The sequence below is a fragment of the Schistocerca cancellata genome, chromosome 6 (genome assembly GCF_023864275.1).
Source record: "Schistocerca cancellata isolate TAMUIC-IGC-003103 chromosome 6, iqSchCanc2.1, whole genome shotgun sequence".
In the NCBI taxonomy this organism is placed as follows: domain Eukaryota; kingdom Metazoa; phylum Arthropoda; class Insecta; order Orthoptera; family Acrididae; genus Schistocerca; species Schistocerca cancellata.
The window spans coordinates 702,602,317-702,611,564 of record NC_064631.1 but is presented as its reverse complement, the minus strand read 5'-3'; positions in this window follow the sequence as shown (position 1 = coordinate 702,611,564).

The following is a 9,248-nucleotide window of genomic DNA, read 5'->3' as shown; positions in this document are numbered from 1 at the left end:
GAAGAGAGATTGGGTGGTAGTTGTTGACATCAGACGTATCCCCTTTTTATGCAGTGGGTTAACAATGGCATAATTCTACATCTACATCTACATCCATACTCCGCAAGCCACCTGACGGTGTGTGGCGGAGGGTACCTTCAGTACCTCTATCGGTTCTCCCTTCTATTCCAGTCTCGTATTGTTCGTGGAAAGAAGGATTGTCGGTATGCCTCTGTGTGGGCTCTAATCTCTCTGATTTTATCCTCATGGTCTCTTCGCGAGATATACGTAGGAGGGAGCAATATACTGCTTGACTCTTCGGTGAAGGTATGTTCTCGAAACTTTGACAAAAGCTCGTACCGAGCTACTGAGCGTCTCTCCTGCAGAGTCTTCCACTGGAGTTTATCTATCATCTCCGTAACGCTTTCGCGATTACTAAATGATCCTGTAACGAAGCGCGCTGCTCTCCGTTGGATCTTCTCTATGTCTTGTATCAACCCTATCTGGTACGGATCCCACACTGCTGAGCAGTATTCAAGCAGTAGGCGAACAAGCGTACTGTAACCTACTTCCTTTGTTTTCGGATTGCATTTCCTTAGGATTCTTCCAATGAATCTCAGTCTGGCATCTGCTTTACCGACAATCAACATTATATGATCATTCCATTTTAAATCACTCCTAATGCGTACTCCCAGATAATTTATGGTATTAACTGCTTCCAGTTGCTGACCTGCTATTTTGTAGCTAAATGATAAAGGAACTATCTTTCTGTGTATTCACAGCACATTACACTTGTCTACATTGAGATTCAGTTGCCATTCTGTCTATCTGGTAAAATACCCTGCTTCAGAGAGCTATTACATATGTGGCTAAGAATCCCACTTATTTCTTGGGAACAAGCTTTTATTTTCCTGCTGGAAATGCCATCAATTCCATGTGAGCTTTTGTTCTCGAGAGAGTTTATTATCTTCCTAATTTCAGGAGGAGACGTGGGTGGAATTTCAATTCTATCAAATGGTGTGGGTAAGGCCTCTTGCATTAACTGCCTTTCTTCTTCTAATGAACATTTAGATCCTATTTTCTCTACAACGTTTAAAAAATGATTATTCAAAATGTTTTCGAATTCTGGCTTGTTGTTTATCAAGTTTCCATTCGCTTTGATGGTGATGCTGTCATCCTGTACGCTTGGCTGCCCTGTCTCCCTTGTAATAATATTCCTAATTGTTTTGATTTTGTTATCAGAGGTATTAATCTCAGACATGATGCACATGCTTCTCGACTTTTTAATAACCTTTCTTAATGTAGCACAGTAGTTTTTATAATATTTGCCTGTTTCTGGGTCATTACTCTTTTTGGTTTTTACATACAGTTCCCTTTTGTGGTTACAAGATATTTTTATTCCTTTAGTAAGCGAAGGTTTTTTGCATGGTTTCTTATAATTAGATTTAACTACTTTCTTCGGGAAACAGTTTTCAAATTCTCTTACAAGTTTGTCATGAAATAAGTTATATTTTAAATTAGCATTGGGTTCATTTTACACCTCATCCCCATCTAACTGCTGAAGATTTTCTCTGAAATTTCTAATTGTTGAGTCATTAATTGAACGCACAACTTTGTAGGGTGGTTTCGAATTACTGTATGGAGCTATGTCATATACTGTAGGTAGCTGAGCATCATGATCAGAAAGGCCATTCTCAAAAGGACAAGAATTTATATTTTTAAACCTATCTTGGTCTATAAAAGTGTTCTCTATCAATGTGCTGCTGTCCTTTACTACCCGAGTAGGATAATCAATGACAAATGTCAGATTGAAAGAACCCAACAAGACTTGCAGGTCATACTTCCTATTACACTCTTTCAGTGAATCAACAATGAAGTCCCCACAAATAATAATTTGCTTTCCCCTATCTGACAGATAGCACAATAAGGCATCCAAGTTTTCCAGGAATAAATGAGAGTTTCCGGAAGGGGACCGATATACTGTTACAATTATAAAAGAGCCCTCCTTCATTTTAAGTTGACAGGCACATGCTTCTATATGTTGCTCTAGACAGAACTTTTTTGTATCTAAGATTTCTACACAGTGATAACTGTTGACGTATATGGCAACTCCTCCTTTCACCTTATTCTGTCTAGTCATATGTGCAGCTAGTTTATAACCACACGAATTTTATATGAATTTTGTTTGTATATTTATTCCGAAATCTATTTCGATAAATTAAAAATTATTACAAGACTTTTTAAATGGCACTTAGGAAGAGTTCATCTATCTAGGTCAGTGACGCTACTGGAAAGGGTACAATGGTTTTTATCGACAAATGAAAATAAACAGAGTACATCTTTATTATTCATTGTCTACACAGATAATAAATCGTGCTTAACGTCTTAGCCCTTTTCACTCAATGCACTTCATATGAAAGAAGTTCAATGTTTATCACATATTACGGAAAAGTATTGAGTCATTTTTTCAAGTGTATTCCCAGGGAATAATACGTCTGGAGACGGCACACCACCATTCCCCTACTAGGTGATCATCACGGCCCTACTTTGTGGACGACTTTAGGCACTAGGCATTAGTAGATAGGCGTTAGGTGTACTTTATGTCTTGTAAATGTTCTTGTAAAGTTTGCCAAATTATACGATCAATAAACACAATTTTTCTTCAATTTTCTTAAAGGAAATGCATAGTACCATAAGCATACAGGCTATTGCATTTTAACTTGTTATACAGAGATCTTACAAGCAGAGAAATATTTAGTTTCAACGGCTATAGATCTTACAAGTGCTGTACACAAACGGAACTTTTTTCGTAAAGAAATGCTGCTTAACCTAAAAATTCTTACTGACAGGATCAGTATGCAAGTTGTGAGTATTTTAATAAGCAATACAGATAATTTAGTTGCGGAAATACTGAATTTAAAGCTTCTCTGCGCTTGCAGTGTATAAGAAATATTACATATAATTCAATTTTATCTTACTTGTATTTTCGTAGCGATCTTGCATGTATTACGATAAGCAAGCATTTAAAGAAATATTACAGACCATGCTGAAGATGTTGAAACTGTTTAACTTTTAGAGATATATTGTGCTACTAATGTCACAATGGATGGTAACTAACGTTATTGACTTTCACTATATTGGCTCAGATATTCTCTGGAGACGGCGCACTTCTCACTGTCACCACATTTGACCACCTCTTTTGTGAGTGTGTGTGTGTGTGTGTGTGTGTGTGTGTGTGTGTGTTCGGGGCTTCTTCGACAACGAAAAAGTGTCACGATGAGCTCTCCATTGGCGAAAAATTCCGTACTAGTCCCCATTTCGTACATCCATTAGGGGCTGGCAAGGCGCTGGTGACCACGAGAAAAAGGTTGAACAACCGACGAAAGGATAACGTTGAACGAATCAGGCGTGGAATGTAAGGAGTTCGAATGTGGTAGGCAAGCTGCAAAATCTGAAAAGCGAAATGCAAAGGCTCGATCTAGACATAGTTTCGGCCAGTGAAGCGAAATGGGAAGAAGATAAGAAGTTCTGGTCAGATGAATATAGGGAAATACCAACAGAAGCAGAAAAAGGTATAACGCCAGTAGGAATCGTCATGAACAGAAAGGTAGGGCAGAGTGTGGGCTACATTGAATAGTTCAGTGATAAGCTTGTCTTCGTAACAATCGAAAGCAAACCAATACCGAAAACAATAGTTCAGGTACACATGTCGAAATTGCAAGCAGGAGATGAAAAGATAAAGCATAAGAGGATACTGAGCTGATAATTAAGTACGTAAAAGGAGATCAAAATCTAATAGTCATGGGTTATTGGAATGCTGTTCTAGGGGAAAGAGTACAAGAAAGGGTTACGGAGGAAAACGAACTTGGTAGTAGGAATGAGAGAAGAGAAAGACTAAACAAGAACTTATTTCAGCAAGTGACAGTGAATATTCAGTTCACGAATCACAGTATGAGGAGGTGTACTTCGAAAAGGCCGATAGACACTGTAGAATTTCAATTACATTACGTCATGGTCAGACAGAGATTCTGAAATTAGAAACTGGGTGTAGCCAGGAGCAGATATAGACTCCACCCACAAATGAGTAATGGTAGAGAGCAGGCTGCAGTTTAAGTGTTTCAGGAAGTATCATTGCACATAGAAATGGGATACCGAAGTATTAAGGAATAAAGATATACGCTTGAATTTCTCTGAGATTACAGATACTGGAATAACGAGCAGCGCAGCAGTCAGCCCTGTTGAAGAGAAATGGACGTCCCTTAAAAGCGTCATCACAGAAGTTGGATAGGATAACATAGATACAAGGCTGTAACTGTGAGAAAACAATAGCTGAGAGAAGAACAGTTGATCGTTGAAAGAAGGAAGTACATAACGTTCAACGATATTTGTAATATAAACAAACATGTCATTTAGGAACGAAATAAACAGGGAGTGCTGGAAAAGTAAGGAAACCGTTTACATGATAAATGTGAAGAAATAGAAAGAGAAATAGATGTCGGAAGGACTGACTCAGCATCCAGGGAAGTCAAAACAACCTTTGGTGAAACTGAAACGAAGAATGGTAACATTAAAAAGTCCAAATGGAATTTCAGTGTTAAATGCAGAGGAGAGAGCTAATAGAGTACAATGGAAGACTGTCTGGGAAGACTTGCCTGATGATGGGATCGGAGAAGAGACAAAAGTTGATAAGGAGGAGATAGTGGATCCAGTATTAAAATCAGGATGTAAACCAGCTTCGGAAGACATTAGATCAACCACAGCGGAAGTGATAGATAGCACTCCATTTGAATTTGTAATATTTTTGTGGGAAGTGGCAACCAAACGACTGTTCGTGTTGGTGTGTAAAATGAATAAGACTGGAGCTATACATTCATTGTGTCGGAAACAAATCATCCACACGGTTCCGAAGAGTGCAATAGCCGACAAGTGTGAAAAATATCGCCCAATCCAAGTCGCTGACCAGAATAATACACAGAAGAATGGAAAAGAAAATAAACGATCTGTTAGGTTACGATCAGTTTGGCTTTAGGAAAGAGAAATCCTCGAAAAAGGCGGTTGTGAAGTTATAATTGCTATAGAAGGAAGAATGCCGAAAAATGAAGACAAGTTCATAGGATTTGTCGACCTGGAAAAGGTTTTACAACCTAAAAGCGTGCAAGGTCTTCGAAACTCTGAGAAAAATTAGGATAAGCTATAAGGAAAGAAGGGTGATACGCAAAATGAACGAGAACCAATAGTGAACGATATGGCTGGAAGACCAAGCACGAAGTGATCGAGAGTGGAACGGTAGAGAGACAGGTGGTTCATTGAACCCTCTGCCAGGCACTTTGTTATGAATAGCAGAGTAATCACGTAAGCGTAGACGCAGATCAAAATAACTGTAAGATAGTGATGCAGTATTTCACCTCTATTGATCAATCTGTTCATCGAAGAAGCAATGACGGAAGTGAAAGAGAGGCTGAAAAGTGGAATTAAAGTTCACAGGGAAAGAGTATCAATAATAGGATTTGCTGATGACATTGCTATCCTCAGTGACTGTGAAGGATAATTACAGTAAACGTATTATGTGGTAAATACAATGTATTTCTATGTTACATTTCTTCGTGTTTTGTTGTCGTTTTTTAGGTTACAATCAACAGCAGACAAGTGCAAAACACGACATAATGTAACGTAGGAACATATTGTAATTAACATATAACACGGTTATTATATGTGTAAGGAGAAACATGTATTACAGGTCACTGAAATGCTTCACAAATAAAAGAAGCGAAACCCGTATGGCAATAAACAAACTGCCTTCAGTTAGTTACATAAACGGAACATACCTCCACGAATTTAAAGCATCTAAGGAAAGACGGAAAACAGAAAGAATGACGATTCCTGAGAATGTATGTTTTTAGCACAGCATTGTATGGTAATGAAGCATGGACTATCAGAAAACGGGAACGAAACAGAATCGAAGCGTTTGAGATGTAGCGCTACTGAAGAATGTTAAGGAGTAGGTGGATTCCTAAGGTAAAGACTGATGCGGTTTTCCGCAGAATTGATGAGGAAAAGGAATGTATGGACAGCAGGGACGAGAAGAAGGGACATGATGATAGGACGCGTGTTAAGACATCACGGAATTAATTCCCTGGTACGAGAGATAGCTGTAGAGGACAAAAAGTGTATAGGAAGAGAGAGATAGGAATAACTCTTGCAAGTAATTGAGGACGTAGATTGCAAATGCTACTCTAAGATGTATAAGTGTGAATAGAAGTTCGTGGCTGGGCATCTCAAACGAGTTAGAAAACTGATGACTCAAAAGAAAAGGTAAAAAATTGAATCCAGAAAACATTAACGTTCTGGTCGTCAGTATAAGACGTAGTTTTTGTTTGCTTTTCGGTATGCTGTGTTTTGTATCAGTTTTTATCCTCAGCAAAAATTATTACATTTTACTTTTCTAATTTGACAATAAACTACTTTGTCCATTAATGCACTGCTTACCTGCGTAGTTACCTTCACGAGTGTTCTTTTCTTTGTCATGCATCCCTCTACATTGCGACGTATTTTATCCTGTAGCGTCGATTACATTCCCTGTTTGTTCCCCTAATGGATTGACTTCGTCATCGGCACTGATGTTTACTCCAAATAACTCTCTCAGTCAACTTTTAACTCTCCCACCCACCTTCCCCTCTTGGTCAATCATGTCTTTAACCTCAGTTTCAACAATTTTAATATCAGAATTGTTTTCAGAATTAGAACTTTCCCTTTCACAATAATTCCTGTGCACGAACTCTTCCTCTTTTCTATACCTAAGATAGAGAGAGAGAGAATGATTTTTCCACTATATATGAGAGCATACGAAACAAAAAAGGTGTGATGAACGTATGTCCAGAAATGCATGGTTTCTATGCTAGACGCCACTTTTTCAGTTACACATTGTTACAGAGACCGCGATCTAATACGTGCTCTACCACGTAGCCACAGTTAAAGTATGTGTTGAAAATGGTTTCCATGTTCCTCAACGCATGCGTTGCCCTCCGTAGTATGTTCTGCGTCACACGTTCACATCGCCCACGTTGTTTCCAAACAGTGTCAAAGGCAGCAACAATATACTGCTCCAGTTTCTCCACGTGTGGGATGGGCTCTGCATGCACGATACTTTCGAGATGGCTTGATAACCAGAAATCGCATGGGGTGAGATCCGGTGTACGACCAGGCCATGCAACTGAACCCCCTCGTCCGACCCATCGACCAAGGAAGACACAATTGAGATGCATCCGGACATTAACGGCTGGAGCACCATCCTGCAGCAATCACATAACCCTTCGAATCATCATTAGCACTTCTTCCAGGAGGAGAAGCAAAGTCACACGCAAAAATCGTCTATAGTGGCAGCCTGTTAGGCGACGTGGAAGGAAGTCTGGTCCCAAAATACGGTCGCCAATTCTCCCGGCCCACACATTCCGGCTGCACCGATTCTGATGATTCACTGTCACCACACCATGAGGGTTCTGCATACTATCTCACAAATGACTGTTATGAAAGTTGAAGATACGACTCCACGAAAAGTTGGCGCCATCTACGAATAGGATGGATGACACAGGTCCCGTTATCACGGTTGGCTGATGAGGAAACCAGTGGCAAAACTGCTCCCCAAGAGAAAAGTCTGCCGCCAGTAAGCGCTGCACAACCTGTAAGTTATAAGTGTAGTAACAATTGTCATGGAGAATGTTCCACACGGTCGTCTGGCTTACCATGTACCGACGAGACAACTACTTGGTACTGACACGACGGTCGACATCCGCATAGTTAATCACATTTTCCTCCAAGTCTGGTGTCCCTACATTTCGGGTAAGTCCTTCATGATTTCCTGTTTTTTGAAACGACCCTATCTCAGACAAACGGCGAAAAACAGTTGCAAACATTGAATGCTGTGTTTGTTGTCGGCAGGGATAGATTATCCTGATATAACCTAGCTGCCCGCCGCCCATCACCATTTGATTTTCAAATGGTTCAAATGGCTCTCAGCACTATGGGACTTAACTTCTGAGGTCATCAGTTCCCTAGAACTTATAACTACTTAAACCCAACTAACCTAAGGACATCACACACATCCATGTCCGAGGCAGGATTGGAAGCTGCGACCGTAGCGGTCGCGCGGTTCCAGACTGTGGCGCCTAGAACCACTCAGCCACTCCAGCCGGCATTTGATTTTCCATAAGTAAACACTATGTCAGCAATCTCTCGAGTTGAACATGGAAACACATTGTAGAAGTTTGAATCACATCCACTTGAAGATGACTCAGCAAGAGAAGTGAATCAACCACAACACTACCAATTGCTACGGCAGGAGAGGGCACTGGGGCATGACATAAGAAAAACAGTAACGCCCTCTCGGAGGAAACCATGCATAGTGTAACTGTGGCTGCAAGGCACAGCACGTATTATGCCGCAGTCTCTGTAAAGGAGTACGAATGAATACATGGTCTAGGATGGAAACAATGCATTTCCGGACATAAGTTTATTAGACGTGTTTTGCTCCACATACTGTGATCAATCAATCCCTAGAGTTTGTACATGATGGAAATAGAATCACCCCTATTTATATAGGGGAGTCTTGAAATAAGTATGTAAGAACATTAACAGAAGCAAAACGAGGATAATAGAATGTTGCCAAATTAAGTCGGGTAATGATGAGGGAATTAGATTAGGTAATGAGGCACTTAAAGTAGTAAATGAGTTTTGCTATCTGTGGAGCAAAATAAATGATGATGGTCGAGGTAGAGAGGATATAAAATGTAGACTGGCAATGGCAAGGAAAGCGTTTCTGAAGAAGAGAAATTTCTTAATATCGAGCACAGAATTAAGGGTCAGAAAGTCGTTTGTGGAAGTATTTGTATTGAGTGTACCCATGTATGGAAGTGAAACATGGACGATAAATAGTTCGGACAAGAAGAGAATAGAAGCTTTCGAAATGTGGTCCTACAGAAGAATGCTGAAGAATAGATTGGTAGATCACATAAATAATGGGGAGGTATTGAATAGAATTGGGGAGAAGAGAAATTTGTGGCACAATTAGAGTAGAAGAAGGGATTGGTTGGTAGGACGTGTTCGGATGCATCAAGGGATCACCAATTTAGTACTGTAATTCAGTGTGGAGGGTAAAAATCGTAGAGGGGGACCAAGAGATGAATACACTAAGTACATTCAGAAGGATGGAGGTTGCAGTAGGTACAGGGAGATGAATAAGCTTGCACACGATAAAGTAGCATGGAGAGCTGCAT